Source organism: Suricata suricatta, chromosome 8 (genome assembly GCF_006229205.1).
Source record: "Suricata suricatta isolate VVHF042 chromosome 8, meerkat_22Aug2017_6uvM2_HiC, whole genome shotgun sequence".
Taxonomy (NCBI): Eukaryota; Metazoa; Chordata; class Mammalia; order Carnivora; family Herpestidae; genus Suricata; species Suricata suricatta.
In genome coordinates, this window is record NC_043707.1 from 111,983,010 (window position 1) to 111,998,217 (window position 15,208).

General features: G+C 45.8%; 1 long non-coding RNA gene across 3 annotated transcripts in view; it reads left to right on the top strand.

Moving 5' to 3' along the window:
• The first annotated feature begins 1,442 nt into the window (after positions 1 to 1,442).
• LOC115299192 overlaps positions 1,443 to 15,208 on the top strand; it is a 15,693-nt gene continuing 1,927 nt past the window's right edge. The window contains exons 1-3 of one of the 3 annotated variants that reach the window (XR_003912031.1): positions 1,443 to 1,635; positions 2,159 to 2,215; positions 9,263 to 9,483. This is a non-coding gene — a long non-coding RNA (uncharacterized LOC115299192). Of the gene's footprint in view, positions 1,636 to 2,158; positions 2,216 to 9,121; positions 9,184 to 9,262; positions 9,484 to 15,208 lie in introns of those variants that run through there. The other 2 variants (XR_003912032.1, XR_003912033.1) reach the window with 2 other exon arrangements.

A 15,208-nucleotide genomic window follows, 5' to 3' on the forward strand; every position in this document is an offset into this window, starting at 1 on the left:
AGTATTCAGACATCCCTCACCTGCCAGGGTCAACCAGTCTGCTTGCCTGCGCTGTCCTCCAGCAACACTTTTTCCCTTCCTTGAAACCTGGCTGGCTGCCCTTCCTCAGAGCCTCACCCAAGGGGGTCATTTTTACCTTGGAATATTCCTGCTTAGCAGGCTTCCCATTTTAAGGTCTGGTTTCACCTGAAATAGCTAAAGGGCCTGCCCGATCCTTTTCCGCACAGCAAAGGAAATAACAAAACTAGGACAACCTACTGAATGGGAGAAAGTCTATGTAAATGACATCCAAAAAAGGCTTAGGATTCAAAATAATCAGCAGAGCATGCGATTCTTGATCTCAGGGTCATGAGTTTGAGCCCTACGTTGGGCATAGAGCTTACTTAAAAACACAAGAAATTAAGTGTTGGCGCAGATGTGGAGAAATAGGAGCCCTCTGCACTGTGAGTGGCAATGCACCCACTATGGAAGACAGTAAGGAGGTTCCTCAAAGTAAAAATAAAACTAGCCTATGATCCAATAACCACACTACTGGGTATTTACCCAAGAGTAGGAAAATATTAATTCAAAAGGATACACACACCTTTATTGCAACATTATTTACAATAGCCAAATATGGAAGCAGCCCAAGTGTCATTGACTGATGGATGAGTGAAGATATGGTGTATATATACAGTGGAAATTATTCAGCTTTAAAAAAAATGGAACCTTGCCATTTGCAACAACATGGGTGGAACTAGAGTATAATGGCTAAGCAAAATAAGCCAGAGAAGGACAAATACCCTGTTTCGCTCACATGTGGAATTAACGACCACTAAAGAGGTAAACCAAAAACAGGCTTTTAACTATAGATAACGATCTGTGGCTACCAGAGCGGAGATGGGTGGAGGGATGAGTGAAACAGGTGAAGGGGATTAAGGTTACATTTATCTTTTTTTTTTTTAATGTTTTATTTATTTTTAATACAGAGAGAGAGCATGAGAGGGAGAGGGGCAGAGAGAGAAGGAGACACAGAACTGGAAGCAGGCTCCAGGCTCTGAGCTAGCTGCCAGCACAGAGCCTGACGCGGGGCTCGAACCCACGAACATGTGATCTGACCTGAGCGAAGCCGGAGGCTTAACCGACTGAGCCACCCAGGCGCCTCTAAGGTTACATTTATCTTGAGCACATAGCAATATCTGGAATTATCGAATCACTGTATTTTACACCTGAGACGAATATAACACTTAATTATGTAACACTGGTATTAGAATAAGTAAAGAAATAAGTAAAGGCTGGATCTAAAGTAGATTTTCCTATTTCCTGACTTCCCAGTTAATGCAGCTCTGTATCTGGTCTCTATTATCTTCCTGGTGCCCTCCAAACACCGGCGCAAGCCACTGGCCAGAAGCACAGCGGCTGCGCCAGCCGGCGAGGGGCTGGATCGAGGGGCGGGGCCTGGCTTCGGCTTCCGGCGGAAGAGCCAGGGAGCAAGATGGCTGCCGTCAAGACTGTACTGCCGGCTGTTGAGACAGCGTGGGCTTCTCTGGTGGCTCTGCCCTCTCAGCCTGTGAGCAGCGCCCGTGACCAAATGGCTTTGCTGGTCCTAGCGCTGCCCAGACCCTTTTCCCCTGTGACCCTGGTCTCGGAGAGTTGGTAAGATCTGTTATTGTGACTTCGGACCGCATTCCAAACTCTCAAGCCTGTTCGTTTCCATAAACAACGCAGCCCAGGCCCCTTAGAGGAAGGAATTCACATAATAGTTGGGGAATTATGAAAACAGCCTTATTGCGCAAGCTGGTAAGCCTCATAATTGAGCATATGATGGACAGTGTTGATGAGGTCGGGCTTCAGGGAATTAACACTCCATCAAGACAGGTGAGGGCAAACTTTCCCGAAGCGCCGAGGCCAGAGCTGGGTTTGAAAGATCATCACTACGGCTGCTGCCTGAATGGAGAGCAGGAAGAAAAGAGCCTGGAGGGGTGACGTAGTCTAAGATCTGGGATTTGCGTTGAGAGAGAAAGACTAGTTAGGTCAGCAATGCTCAGATGTTATGAAGCCTTATTATATGCGGTGTTAAGGAATTTGAGCTGCATCCTGTTGGCCTTGGTGAGCTTTTGGAGAATATTAAGCTGGATAGTGATGTGATCTGATTTGCACATTCTTGTAATCATTCTAGTGACAGTATTGAAGAGATTGTGAAGCTGGAGGCAATGAAGCTATTGAAAGGACACAGGTATGAACCAAACTACTCCATGACAGGCTTTAAGTTTCCCCTCTGTCCTTGAAGGCCTAAGTGTCAGTTTCCCAGAATCATTAGACAATAAAAGGGCACAGATTGCTCAGTGGGCGACCACCCTAGTAGTACCCAATCAGAAGTGGCCAGCTAAAATACTTAACATTCCTAAGGGCAGGCCTAGAGATAGAAGCTAAAGATAATCACTTCTTGCTTAAGGCTAGTTACTTACCCCACGTGGGGATCGTTGGCCCACCCTGTAATTGGTTATTTTCAAAGAAACACTAAATGTCGAGATTGGGTCCCGCCAAAAGTAACTAACGCTCTGGACAATGTGTATGGTTAAAATTGTTGCTAAGGCTGTTATACAATGATGATGGGATTACAGTAACTATGACATAATTTTCTGTAACCCCACCCCCTTTCAAACCCCACAAAAACCCTACCGAGCCTTTGTCCAGGGCTCTCAGCACAGATCCACTGCGTTAGTGAAGTCTGAGGGTCCAAGCTTAAGCCCGATTAAACGCTCTTTGCTTTTGCATGCGTGACTCGGTCTCCCTGGTGGTCTCTGGTCTTTGGGGATATTGCAATCTGGGCATAACACTATCACAGTAACCAAAGGCCAGACACAATTCTGCAGGGGGATAAGGGACGAGTGTACCTCACAGGTCATTTTGTATACCTAAAAGACTGGGGACTCCTCTTCCTCCTTCTCCCTGTGGCTGCCTTGCTAACAGTGTATGGAGGACACTGGTTCAGTAGGCATTTGGTCTTTGCTGGTGGGCTGGCAGAGGAGGTAGACAACAAACAGATAATTAGTTTTCCCTGGATTGTGAAACAGGTGAGTCCTTTCAGTGTCTCTCTTGTTCTGATTCCTAGTGGTAGGAAAAAATTTTGAGAAAAAAGTTTAAGTCATGTGCATTGTTTATAGTTGGTATGTAATGAAGTTCAGGAGGATGTCTTTCTAGGTCACCATGACTGTGATCTTGGTGATGGAAAAGGAATGTTCTGAAGACAAGGCCAGGATGGTGCAGATATGAGATGAAATTTAGAGATTGACAGTTTGTTGGATGTGAGGAAGGGCTTTCTCCACATTGGAACCATTTGGTGGCTTTGATACCTGATTATTTAATATAGAAACTGTATAGTAAGATTTAGTAGGAAGATAGTTTTAGAAAAATCTTGAAAGATCTGAGTATTGTTTTCACACCATAGGCTGGGTAGCTATATGCCACTACACCTGCGACCAGACCTCTTTATTGGCAGCTGTGATTTTAAATAGCTGCAGGGAAGTTCAGCTGCAACAGTGGTGGGGTTTTGGACTCTGCTTCTCTGGGAGAGTTTCCCTTAAATTGGTATCGCAGTTATGGTGCGTGTTTCTATTTGATCCTTTGTTGTAATTTTCTAACATAGGAGTTTTAGAACCAGCTGTACCACTAACTCTGGGTTATTACTTAAACCGTGAGTTCTTGAGTTCTTCATTTCAATTTTTAAAAAATCTTTTTAACTTTTATTCATTTTTGAGAGACAGAGTGTGAGTGGAGGAGGGGCAGAGAGAGAGAGACACACACACACACACACACAGAATCTGAAGCAGGCTCCAGGCTCTGAGCTGTCAGCACAGAGCTTGATGTGGGGCTCGAACCCATGAATTGCAAGATCATGACCTGAACTGAAGTCGGACGCTCAACCGACTGAGCCACCCAGGTGCCCTGAGTTCTTCATTTTTTAAACGAAACAGTAAGACTGGCTTTTGGGGGCTCGTCTATTCCTGAATTCTGTAAATTAGTAACTTCTGGTGCTCTTGCATTCTATCAGCTTAACATAACATTTTCCTGAGAACAAACACTAGGCTCCTTCACTAGTAATCACTTAACTCAGTAGTTGGGTCAGCTCTCTGTCCTTAGTTGTTCAGTTGGAGTGAATAATTGATAAACAACATTGTCTACTTTCTGTATGTCTTAATAACAAGTTACTAAAATGCTTGGAAAGTAACTTAAGCCTTAAATTCTGTAGTGGTAGAATTGGATAGTACAACATTTAAAATTTTAGTTCACTACTTAGCTATGTTTATTTAAAATGAACAGAATGACTAATATTTCTGGAAGCTCTGTTGACTAAACCAAGGAAAATCTAAAAATTAGATTTTCATTAAAAATTTTTTAATATTTTTTCATTACAAAAAAATTTTTTTTATGTCTTTATTTTGAGGGAGATGGGCAGAGAGAGAGGGAGGCACAGAATCTGAAGCAGGCTCCAGGCTCTGAGCTGTCAGCACAGAGCCTGACATGAGGCTTGAACTTGTGAATCACGAGATCATAACATGAGCCAAAGTCGCCCCTAGACTTTCATTTTTTAAATGGCATCTGGATATGTCATGTTTCCTTCTATTGCTCACATACTCATGATCTGCCATTGTAGACAAACACCAAGGATTTGCTTTTGTTGAGTTTTGAGTTGGCAGAGGTAAGAAATTTTCCTTGTTTAGTATTTGATTAGTGTTGGCTATTGTCATTGGTTACAAAAGGTGCCACTCTCCACTTGGGTGGATTAGTAGATTCCTGGGGCTGCCATGACAAACTGCCACAAACTTGGTGGCTTAATAGTAGAGAACTTTGTTCTCATAGCGGTACCTGCTCTGGAGGCTGAAAAATCTAAATCAGGGTATTGGCAGGGCCATGCTCCCTCCGAAAGCTCCAAGGAAGAATCCTTCCCTCCCTAGCTTCTGGTGGCTCCTGGCAGCCCTTGGCATTCTTTAGCTTATAACTGCATCAGTCCAGTCTTTGCCCCTGTCTTCACATGGCCTTGTTCCCTGCTCGCGCCTGTGTCTCCTCTATTTATAAGGATACCAGTCATTGGGTTTAGGACCCGCCTTAATACAGTATGACCTCATCTTGATTAGTTATTGTCTGCAAAGACCCTATTTGTAAATAGGGTCACATTCTGAAATTTGGATAGACATGAAGTTTTGGGGGCTACTATCCAACCCCAGGTGGTGACAGTTGCCAAGGGACAAGAAGTTCTGGTTGAAGGAAAGCCCCCTAAGCCAGACTCCTAGTTCCCCTCGTGTAGTCAGAATGTGGAAGACAGATCCTGCAGAGATCTGGCTCCGCCTTCCCGGGCCTGCATTGCTGGTTCCTGTTTCCCGCTGTCTTCTGGTTCTACGACCTGAGCACACAGCCTTACATCGCCAGCTCTGATAGGCAGTTAGTACCTGTGCTGTGTTAAATGCATATAATCTAGGTGGGTAGGGAGGGAAAATGTGCTTTTTTTCCCATGCTTGTGCTACTGGGTTTTTGTTTGAGTGCTAACCACAGGAAGAGTTGGCCTGCACACATGAACCCTTATATTCTCCTAGCAGGCTGCTACAGCAGCAATCAACAACATGATGTGGCTGAGACTCTTTGCTGTTTACTGAAACTATTTTTTGATGCTACTTTACAGTACATGGGACCCTCAGGTGCGCATTGTGTTTCCAATTTCCACAGTCTCAAAGTTATCTAGGAAGCAAAAGTTCTCATTATTTGAAAGTATTCACTGAGAACTGGCTACTTATAAAATGAATTCTTATTTAGAAATCCTTCCAATTAAAATGTTTGGATAAATGCCAACAATCTTTGTTGTCAAGTCTCTTCCTGACACTTTCGTGGTTTTTTTTAATAAAAAAATTTTTTTTAATGTTTATTTTTGGGAGACAGAAACAGAGCATAAACAGGGGAGGAGCAGAGAGAGAGGAAGAGAAAGAATCTAAGCAGGCTCCAGTCTCTAAGCTGTCAGCACAGTTTGATGCAGGGTTCGAACCCACGAACCGTGAGATCATGACATGAGCTGAAGTTGGACACTTAACTGACTGAGCCACCCAAGTGTCTCTTGTGGTTTTTTTTTTTTAATGTTTATTTATTTATTTTGAGAGAGGGGGAGAGAGACAGACACACAGACACACACCATGAGAGGGGCAGAGAGAGGGAGACAGAATCCCAGGCAGGCTTCAGGCTGTCAACGGAGAGCCCACCATGAGGCTCGATCTTAGGAATGATAAGATCATGACCTGAGCCAAAATCAAGAGTCAGACACTCAGCTGAGCCACCTAGGTGCCCCTCTTCGGGACACTTTTGTATCTATGTCAGGGGTCAGCAAACTGCAGACTACAGGCCACATCTATCGGGCAGCCTGCTCTTTTTTTTTTTTTTATGTTTTTTAAAATTTATTTTTGAGAGACAGAGATAGCACGAGCAGGGAGAGAGGGAGACACAGAATCCAAAGCAGGGTCCAGGCTCTGACCTGTCAGCCCAGAGCCCGACGCGGGGCTCAAACCCCCGAACTGTGAGATCATGACCTGAGCCGAAGTCAGATGCTCAACCGACTGAGCCATCCAGGTGCCCCTGCAGCCTGCTTTTATATGGCCCATGAGCTGAATAGTTTAATGGGTTGTGGAGGCGGGGGAGGGGAGTATATGCAACAGAGACTGCATTTGACCCACAAAAAATATTCACTGTCTAGGTATACCTGGGTAGCTCAGTCAGTTAAGCATCTGACTTCAGCTCAGGTCATGATCTCATGGTTTGTGAGTTCAAGCCTCACATAGGGGTCTCTGCTATCAGTGCAGAGCCCACTTTGGATTCTCTGTCCCCCCATCTCTGCCCCTTCCCCGCTCATGTCCCTTCTCTCCCTCTCTCTCTCTCTCTCAGAAATAAACATTAAAAAAAATTTTAAGACAAATATTTACTGTCTGGCCCTTTACAGAAAGTTGTTAGCCTCTAGCCTAGGGCAATATACTGCAAATATAGTGTAAAAGGATTGTGAGGTAAACTTGTGAATCTGGCATAAGAGGCAGGGTTTCATGGAAGACTGCTGTGGTTGGCTCTAGTCAACAAAGTGGAGACTTTCGAGCCACTGGAAGGTGGCTCTCTCTAAAGTTAAACCAGAGAAAACCTGTAAGGTTTGTTAGGCTGAGTGCTTCAAAGGAAAGTGATTTAAATTCCTACTGCTGCTGTAACAAATTACAAAAAAAAAATTTTTAATAGTTAAAGATTTTAATGCTTTTTGGTTTTTTTTTTTTTTTTTTTTTGAGAGAGAGACAGCTTGAGCAGGGGAGGGTCAGAGAGAGAGGGAGACACAGAATCTGAAGCAGGCTCCAGAACTAGCTATCAGCACAGGGGCTCGGGGCTCGAACTCATGAACCGCGAGATCATGTCCTGAGCCAAAGCCAGAAGCTTAACCGACTGAGCCACCCAGGCTTAACAGCATTATCGTACAGTTCTAGAAGTCAGAAGTCCAAAATGGGTCTCACTGTGAGAGCCAGGCTACATTCCTTCTGGAGGCCCTACGGGAGAGTGTGTGTCTTTCCAGCTGATTGAGACTGACCTCAGTCCTTGGCTTCTAGTCCCTTCTGTCTTCAAGCCAGCAGTGGCCGGGCGAGTCTTTCTCACCCCACATCACTCTGCAAAACTCCCCTGCCTCGCTTTTCATGTTTAGAGGATCCTGTGGTTACACTGGGCGCACCTGAAGGATCCAGTGTGATATCTTTATTTTAAGGTCAGCAGACCAGCGAGCGACCTTACTTCCATCTGCAGCCTTACTTTCTTCTTGGCAGGTAACAATATATATCCATGCGTTCGGAGAATAAGATGTGGACACCTTTTTGGGGAGTCTTTGTTTTGCCTACAACAAACTCATAAATGTTTCTACCGTCCCCTTTTTAAATTTTTATGATCAATCTTTTTTGTCTTATAATCAGTCTTTGTGATTAACTATTAAGGATATTTCATGCTATCATTCAATCTTCTTGATAGCTAGAAGTTAAATTAGTACTTGATTCATCTTTTTTGCTCAGAACAAAGCATAGCTATAATTATAACTTAAATCTTACTAAATTAAGGAATCTTGTTTCATATTTTTTTAGTTTTCATGAAAAGGCCCAAAGCAAACCATCTTTTAAAATCTTGGGGTGGCTCAGTTGGTTAAGCATATGACTTTTGATTTCAGCTCAAGTCATAATCTCACGGTCTGTGGGTTTGAGCCCCGCCGGCATCAGGCTCCCTGCTGACAGTGCGGAGCCTGCTTGGCATTCTCCCTCTCCCCCTCTCTCTGCTCCTTCCTCACTCTCTCTCTCTTAAAAATAAGTAAATAAACTTAAAAAAAAATCTATTTACTTACCTACCCGAGGATCAGTTGTTCTTGGATAATATTCCTGTACATCATTCCATCATATAGTCCTCTGCTATATTTTCATCAAACATGTCCCCCCCACCAACCAGCAATACTATTTCTTTCACATTTAGTATTGATCTTGATTTTTTAAAATGGTCTCAACCCATGGTAACTGCATTTACCCTTATAATTTCAGAGTTTTGCGCTCAGGTCCATAGATCGGGCCAGTACAGATCTTCCTGTTGGTGTTGAAAGAAAAGAAATGTGTAGTAGCTCAGGGACATTTTATGGTAGGCTTTGTGTTTAGCTTGCCATTGAGGGGTGTGGGCGCCCAGCATAGAATTAATCATGAGCAGATCTCAGACTTCTGAAGTAAATGGAAAGTCTTTTATTAACCTAACAAGGTTTAGCAGCTGAGTCGTACTGCAGTCTTTTGAGAATGAATCTGAACTCTTTGGGTGGGCAGTTCATGTCTGTGTAGCCAAACCAGTGAGAGTTAAGGAAGGCTCCTCCAGACCAGGCGAGTGGGGGCCACCACAGATTCCCCATCGCATCCTCAACTTTGGCTTCTGTTGCCTTTTTATCCCCGACTTACTTCCCGCTGAGGTGGGAGTATGGACCCGGGAAGAGGGGGGTGGTGTGACGGAGCGGGAACGCAGCTGCTCCGTGGAGATGGAGTTGGGGATTCTCCGCGAAGCTAGAGGCCTGGTCTCCGTGCAGGCCCCGTTCCTTGATGTCAGGATGCAGACATCCACCCTCGTCCTAAGAGGTGACCTCTGCCCGTGAGAGCCACGTGGTGCGTCCGTTCTGCTGACAAAGTAAGGAACTGGGCGCAGCTTGTGACCAGCTGGCCGATAGCTTGAATTCTTAACGTCTGTTCAATTCTTTTCCTTTCAGTGTGGTCGGGTGATGGTTGAAGACGTTTTCCGGGCAGACCCTTGAAGAGAATAAAGAGGAAGGAGGGTCGGAGCCTTCCCAAGCAGAACCCCAGGAGGTGAGGCCAAGGCGTGTGCTCCCGCAGGAGGGGCTGCACTTCCCACCCGGGGCGCTCCTCACGTGCCCGGCGGCTGGTGACCGGAGTGGAGAAGCGGGGCTTTCGTGCCCGTGTGGGGCTCTAGGTGAGAAGTGCCGTGTGCCTGCGTGGGTACCGATCTGTGATTGCTCCAACTAGGGAGGGGTCTGAGATGAGCGAGGGCAGTGAGGACTCCCCCTCACCAGTACCCGCCATCCTCCTGACCTTCCCTGCCCCCTCACTGAGCCTTTGGCACCAGGCTCGCTGTCTTCCTGTTCCTGGCCTGATTCCAGAGAGGCCCCAGGCCCTCTGTCTATACCCAGTTGCTGCCTTTCTTGGCACTTTCTTCTTCTTGAACACCCTCCTGACTGTCGCTTCTGGGGTAACTCGGAGGCTCCCCCTCCCCTGTCCACCCTGTGAGCAGCGGTGTTTCTCTGCGCTCCTCCCCTCTGCCCTGCACTCGCTGCCCGCTCTCCTTGTAGTCTCAGCCGCTGTGGCCCATGTCTGAGCCTACCGCAGCTGCTCAGCGTTCTGCTCATTTCCTGGTCTCCAGCCCTAACCTTGACCTCGCTCCTGAGTTTCTCGGGCTTCTGCCTGTGTGTCTCCCAGTTACCATGAATCAACGAAGCACGTCTCAAGTGTATTTCCTCTTTCCTTCCGCTCTGGTTGTCCCAAGTACCCGAGCTTAGCGAATTTTGCCTCTTCCACTGTCACCTGAACCAGGGACCTCAGTGTCCTCTCTGACTCCTCACTGCAGTCCACACCTAGTGCACTGCATATCCTGCTAATGTTCTTTCACACTTGCCTGAGTGTCTCCTCTCCTGTTTGCTTCTGCTGCATTGGCTTGCCATAGTCTCTGTCACCTCTCCCAAGCTGGTCTCCCCATTTTTTTAATGTTTATTTTTGAGAGAGAGAGAGAAAAGAGTGTGCGTTGGGGAGGGGCAGGGAGAGATTGGGAGACACAGACTCTGAAACAGGCTCCATGCTGAGCTGTCTGTCAGCACAGGGCCTGACGTGGGCCTGGAACTTGGGAACAGCGAGATTGTGATCCAGGCCTAAGTCAGATGCTTAACCGACTGAGCCACCCAGGTGCCCCTTCCTATTTTCTTAAATATTCATAATTGTTTTTACCCATAATCCATTTTTGTTTAAATCTAGCCTTTTAAAAATGTTTATCAAAGTCATAATTTGCACATAGTTTAAAGAAAACCATTCTGTGAAGTTCATTATAATGTGATGTTCTTCTGTTCTCCCTCAACATAATTTTTCTGCCCTGCCAAAGGTAACATTCATTTTTTTCAGCTGGTTATTTTAGCTTTTATTGCTACATCTCTGGAAAACATATTGATGTTATCGCTACTTGATCTAGTTTCATTTTTTGGCTGTCTTAGGTCAGACTTTTTGGGAAACAGACATGGAGAGTTGCGTGCAGAAAGCAGGGGGTGATCTCAGGGACAACTCTTGCAAGGGGAAGGGGGGAGATCAGGCAGTGTAACTGAGCTGCCGTCAGTCACACACAGGCCGCAGCTGGTCCCAGGGGCGCATTGGAGCGCGATGGCCCTTCTGAGTTGTTCTGAATTGAGGCCTGGGGGCCAGGTCTCTGAACCCTTACATGGACAGTCATGAATTCTGGCTGATTCCCTGGACAGGTGAGCAGCTCCCTTCAGCCGAGATCATTGACTGGGGTGGAGCTTCTCCTGGGGCTGGTAGCATCTCATGCTCCTGGGAGGGCAGAGAGTGAGGGTCTTGGTCTTGAAGGGGATCCAGATGGCTTCCCAAAGTCTCCACTGCAGTCTGCCTCTCACACCACTCCAATCCTCAATGGCTGCTGCGTCTTGAGTCTCTCCTGTCTCCTCCCCTCTCTCTGAGTTGTTGCAGGGACCCAGTGCTTGGTTTTTTTCTCTACCCTCACTCTTCCTGTAATGGTTCTGTACGCATTAGCCTAGTGCCCACCTCTTAGAACTGATTCTATACTAGATGGGAATGAAAGTTACAGCTAATATATCCTTCCAACACATAGTCTGTGAAAAATAGTGTTATGTGGGGCGCCTGGGTGGCTCCGTCAGTTGAGCGTCTGACTCTTGGTTTTGGCTCAGGTCATGATCTCAGAAGTTCATGAAATCGAGCCCTGAGTTGGGCTTTGCACTGGCAAGACGGAGCCTGCTTGGGATTCTTGCTCTCTGTCTTTGCCCCTCTCCTGCTCATTCTCCCTTTCTCTCTCAAAAATAAACATTTTGCTTAATATTTATTTTTGGGAGAGTGCAAGCAGGATAGGGGCAGAGGATCCAGAGCGACTCCGCGCTGGCAGGCCGACACCAGCCAGCCCGATGTGGAGCTCAAACTCATGAGCTGTGAGATCATGACCTGAGTCAAAGTCAAACACTCAACTGACTAAGCCACCCAGGTGCCCCTAAAAATAAACATTTTTAAAAATTAAAAAAAAGCGTATGTGATAATTACAATATGAAAGAAAAATTAAAGTAATTTATAATAAAATAGTATGGATTTCAGTATTTAAGTGCTTGGACACAACTAAATATGTGAAATACTGAAACGTACACTTCTGCCGAGAGCAACTGTTAGCCGTGAGCACTGATATGGGCGTATTTTGTTGGCAGAGTCACAGTAACATGATTTCCTGACACGGTCAAAACCCCCTGGTAAAATTCCCATCAAAACAAAAATGTACCCTTGGTTTATGTAGTAGGTCTATTTCTGGAAAACTTCAGTGCAAAAGGCAAGTCTTTGGATTTATATGTACAATGGAGTTAGGGTCTCAGTTCAAATCATTATAATCTCAGGGCATTTGAAAGTCTACGAAGATTAGAAATAATTCTTGCTGACATGTGACAGGGCAGGACATCTGGTTCCCTGTTCCCTTCTCACTAATGCCAGGAGCACCCCCATTATTCCTGACAGCCAGACACAGAGGTGGAGTTCCCAAGTAGCCTCGAGGGGGCAGTCTTACCCTATTTAAAACCAGTGCTGTGGCCAGTCCCTTCCTGTCCCAGGGTATGCGCAGTTTCCAGTCGCATCTGTAAATGAGTCCTGCCCACATGTCCGCCTCACACTGTTCTCTCCCTGTCGTCTTCCCCTGGTCGCCCTCTGGACGTCTCAGGCCTCATAGACCCTCATGCTCTTTACCCCCAGACCCTGGCTCCCGTCTTCCCGGTCTCCGGCAGTGTCACCACCGTCTGCCTAACTGCTTGCTCAGCTTACGACTGCTCCTTGACCCCTTCTCTGTCACACGTGCATCAGATCCACATGTCTTTGCGTCACTTTCTCAACGTCTGCCCGTTCTTCACCCGTCCTTCACCAGCACCAGGTCCTCACACTTGTCTCCCTGTTTCCACTCCTGCCTCCTCCCCTCCTGGTCCAATCTGCCTGGTAATCAGAGCCGTCCTTTTCAAACATAAACCCAGTCACGTCAGTCTCTGGCTGAGAGTCCTCCCGTGCCCCCGTCATGCACGTGGGGTCCAACAGGACCCACTGACGGGAGGTCTGGCGTTTCCCCAAGCTCCTGGAATGTGCTGCTCCTCCCTCTGTCCCCACGGCGGTCTTGCTGTTCCTCAGTCACAGCTTAAGCCCCCTCAGGGCCTTGGGCATGCCACTTCCTGTCCTAGAATGTTCTTCTCCTAGATCCATAGCGTGGATCTTCCTTCAGGGTCATGTACTTTGTGTTAGAGGCCAACCTTGCTTGCTCTCTAGACTGGGCATTCCTGTCATCTCTTCTTTTGAGTCAGCTTCATTATTCTTCATATATTTAAAACCTGAGATTATATAATGAAGTCACTTATTTTTTTACTTATTTTCTGTCTCCTTTTCTAGAATATTACCCTCATGAGGGCAGGACACAGTCTTTATTAATGACCACTGTATTCTAGAATCGTGTAAATAAATATTTGAATATTTAAAGCTGCTGTTCACAGGGCTGTTTTGTTATGTGTAAGGCACCTTGATCAAGTCCAGCATTGAGAGTGGGATGGGACATGGTCCGCATCCAAAGGGGCATGCGGTCTAGAGGCCCCGCCAGGAAATCCGGCTTCTTTGGTGAGACAGATGAGCTTATAGGTACTCTCCCTCAGGCCCCGCCAAACCTGAGTCTTTTTAACTCAGATGTTACCTCCTCCAGAAAGCCTTCCACGGTACTATTACGTGTGGGTGTGGGTGTGGGTGTGGGTGTGTGTGAGAGAGGGAGAGAGGGAGAGAGAGAGATGGTTAGGTGATCATATCTTGTGCTTCCATTTGCTGAACAAACGTCTGTGCCATGAGGCTTGGCTGTTCCATAGCATGATTTTCTATTTTTTTAAAAAACAGCTTTATTCAGATGCAATTCACATACATTCAGTTCACCCACTTAAAAATATACATTTCAGTGGTTTTTATTGTATTCAGTTATGCAGTTATTGCCACAAATAATTTTATAATTTTTTTTCCCCAAAGGAAACCCCACACCCTTTAGCCTTCCCCTTCTTGCCCCCCCGCCCCCCCCCTCCCGGGTTAGGCAAATACTAATCAACTTTTGGTTAGTTCTGCCTATTCTGGACATGTCATATAAATAGAATTCCACAATACGTGGCCTTTTGTGATTGGTTTCCACTTAGCATAACGTTTTCAAAAAAGTTCATCTATGATATAGCATGTATCTGTACTTAATTCTTTTTTATTGTCAGTGAATATTCAGTGTTTGGATATACCCCAATTTGTTTATCCACTCATAAGTTGATGAACATTTGTGTGGTTTATGCATTTTGGCTATTATGAATAATGCTGCTGTGGACGTCCTGGGTAAGTTTTGTGTGGACATCTGTTTTCCTTTTTCTTGGGTAGGTACCTACAACTGGAATTGCCAGGACACAGGATAACTAACTGGTTTTTGTCATATTTTGAGGAACTGCCAGACTATTTTCCCAAGTGGCTGCACCACTTTACATTCCCATCAGCAGCCTGTGAGGGTTCCAATTTCTGTGATCCTCACAATCACTGGGTATTGTCTCCTTTATATTCTCTTTATGTTATCCTGTGGATGTGAAGTGCTACCTCATTGTGGTTTTGATTTGCCTCATGGCTGCTGATGTTGAGCATCTTTTCATATGTCTGTTGTCCATATTTACATCTTCTTTGGGTAAACGTCCATTCAGATTCATTACCCGTTTTTAAATCAGGTTTATTATTGAATCACAGGAGTTCTTTAAATCAGATACATGATTTGCAAGTATTTTTTGTCATTCTTCGGGTTGTCTTTTCACTTTCTTTATGTTTTGCTTTGAAGTACAAAAAGCTTTAATTCAGTTGAAGTCCAATTTATCTCTCTTTTCTTCCATCAGTATATTTTTGGCATCATAACTCAGAAGGCTTTGCCTGACCTAAGGTTATAAAGATTTACTCCTATTATTTTCTTGTAAGAGTTTTATAGATGGGTCTCTGATCCGTTTTGTACAGTGTGAGAAAAAGGGTCTAATTTCATTCTTTTGCATGTGGATGTCCACTTGTCCCAGCATCACTTGTTGAAAAGGCTGTTCTTGGGGCGCCTGAGTGGCCCAGTCGGTTAAGCCTCTGACTTTGGCTCAGGTCATGTCTCATGGTTTGTGAGTTTGTGTCCTGATTCAGGTGAGCATGAGCCCTGCTTTGGGTGAGCCCTGTTTCAGTCTTTCTCTCCCTCCCTCCCTCCCTCCCTCCCTCTCCCTCCCCCTCTCCCTCTCCCTCTCCCTCCCTCTCTCCCTCCCTCTCCCTCCCCCTCTCTCTCTCCCTCTCTCTCTCCCTCTCTCCCTCCCTCTCCCTCTCCCTCTCTCTCTCCCTCCCTCCCTCTCCCTCTCCCTCTCCCTCTCCCT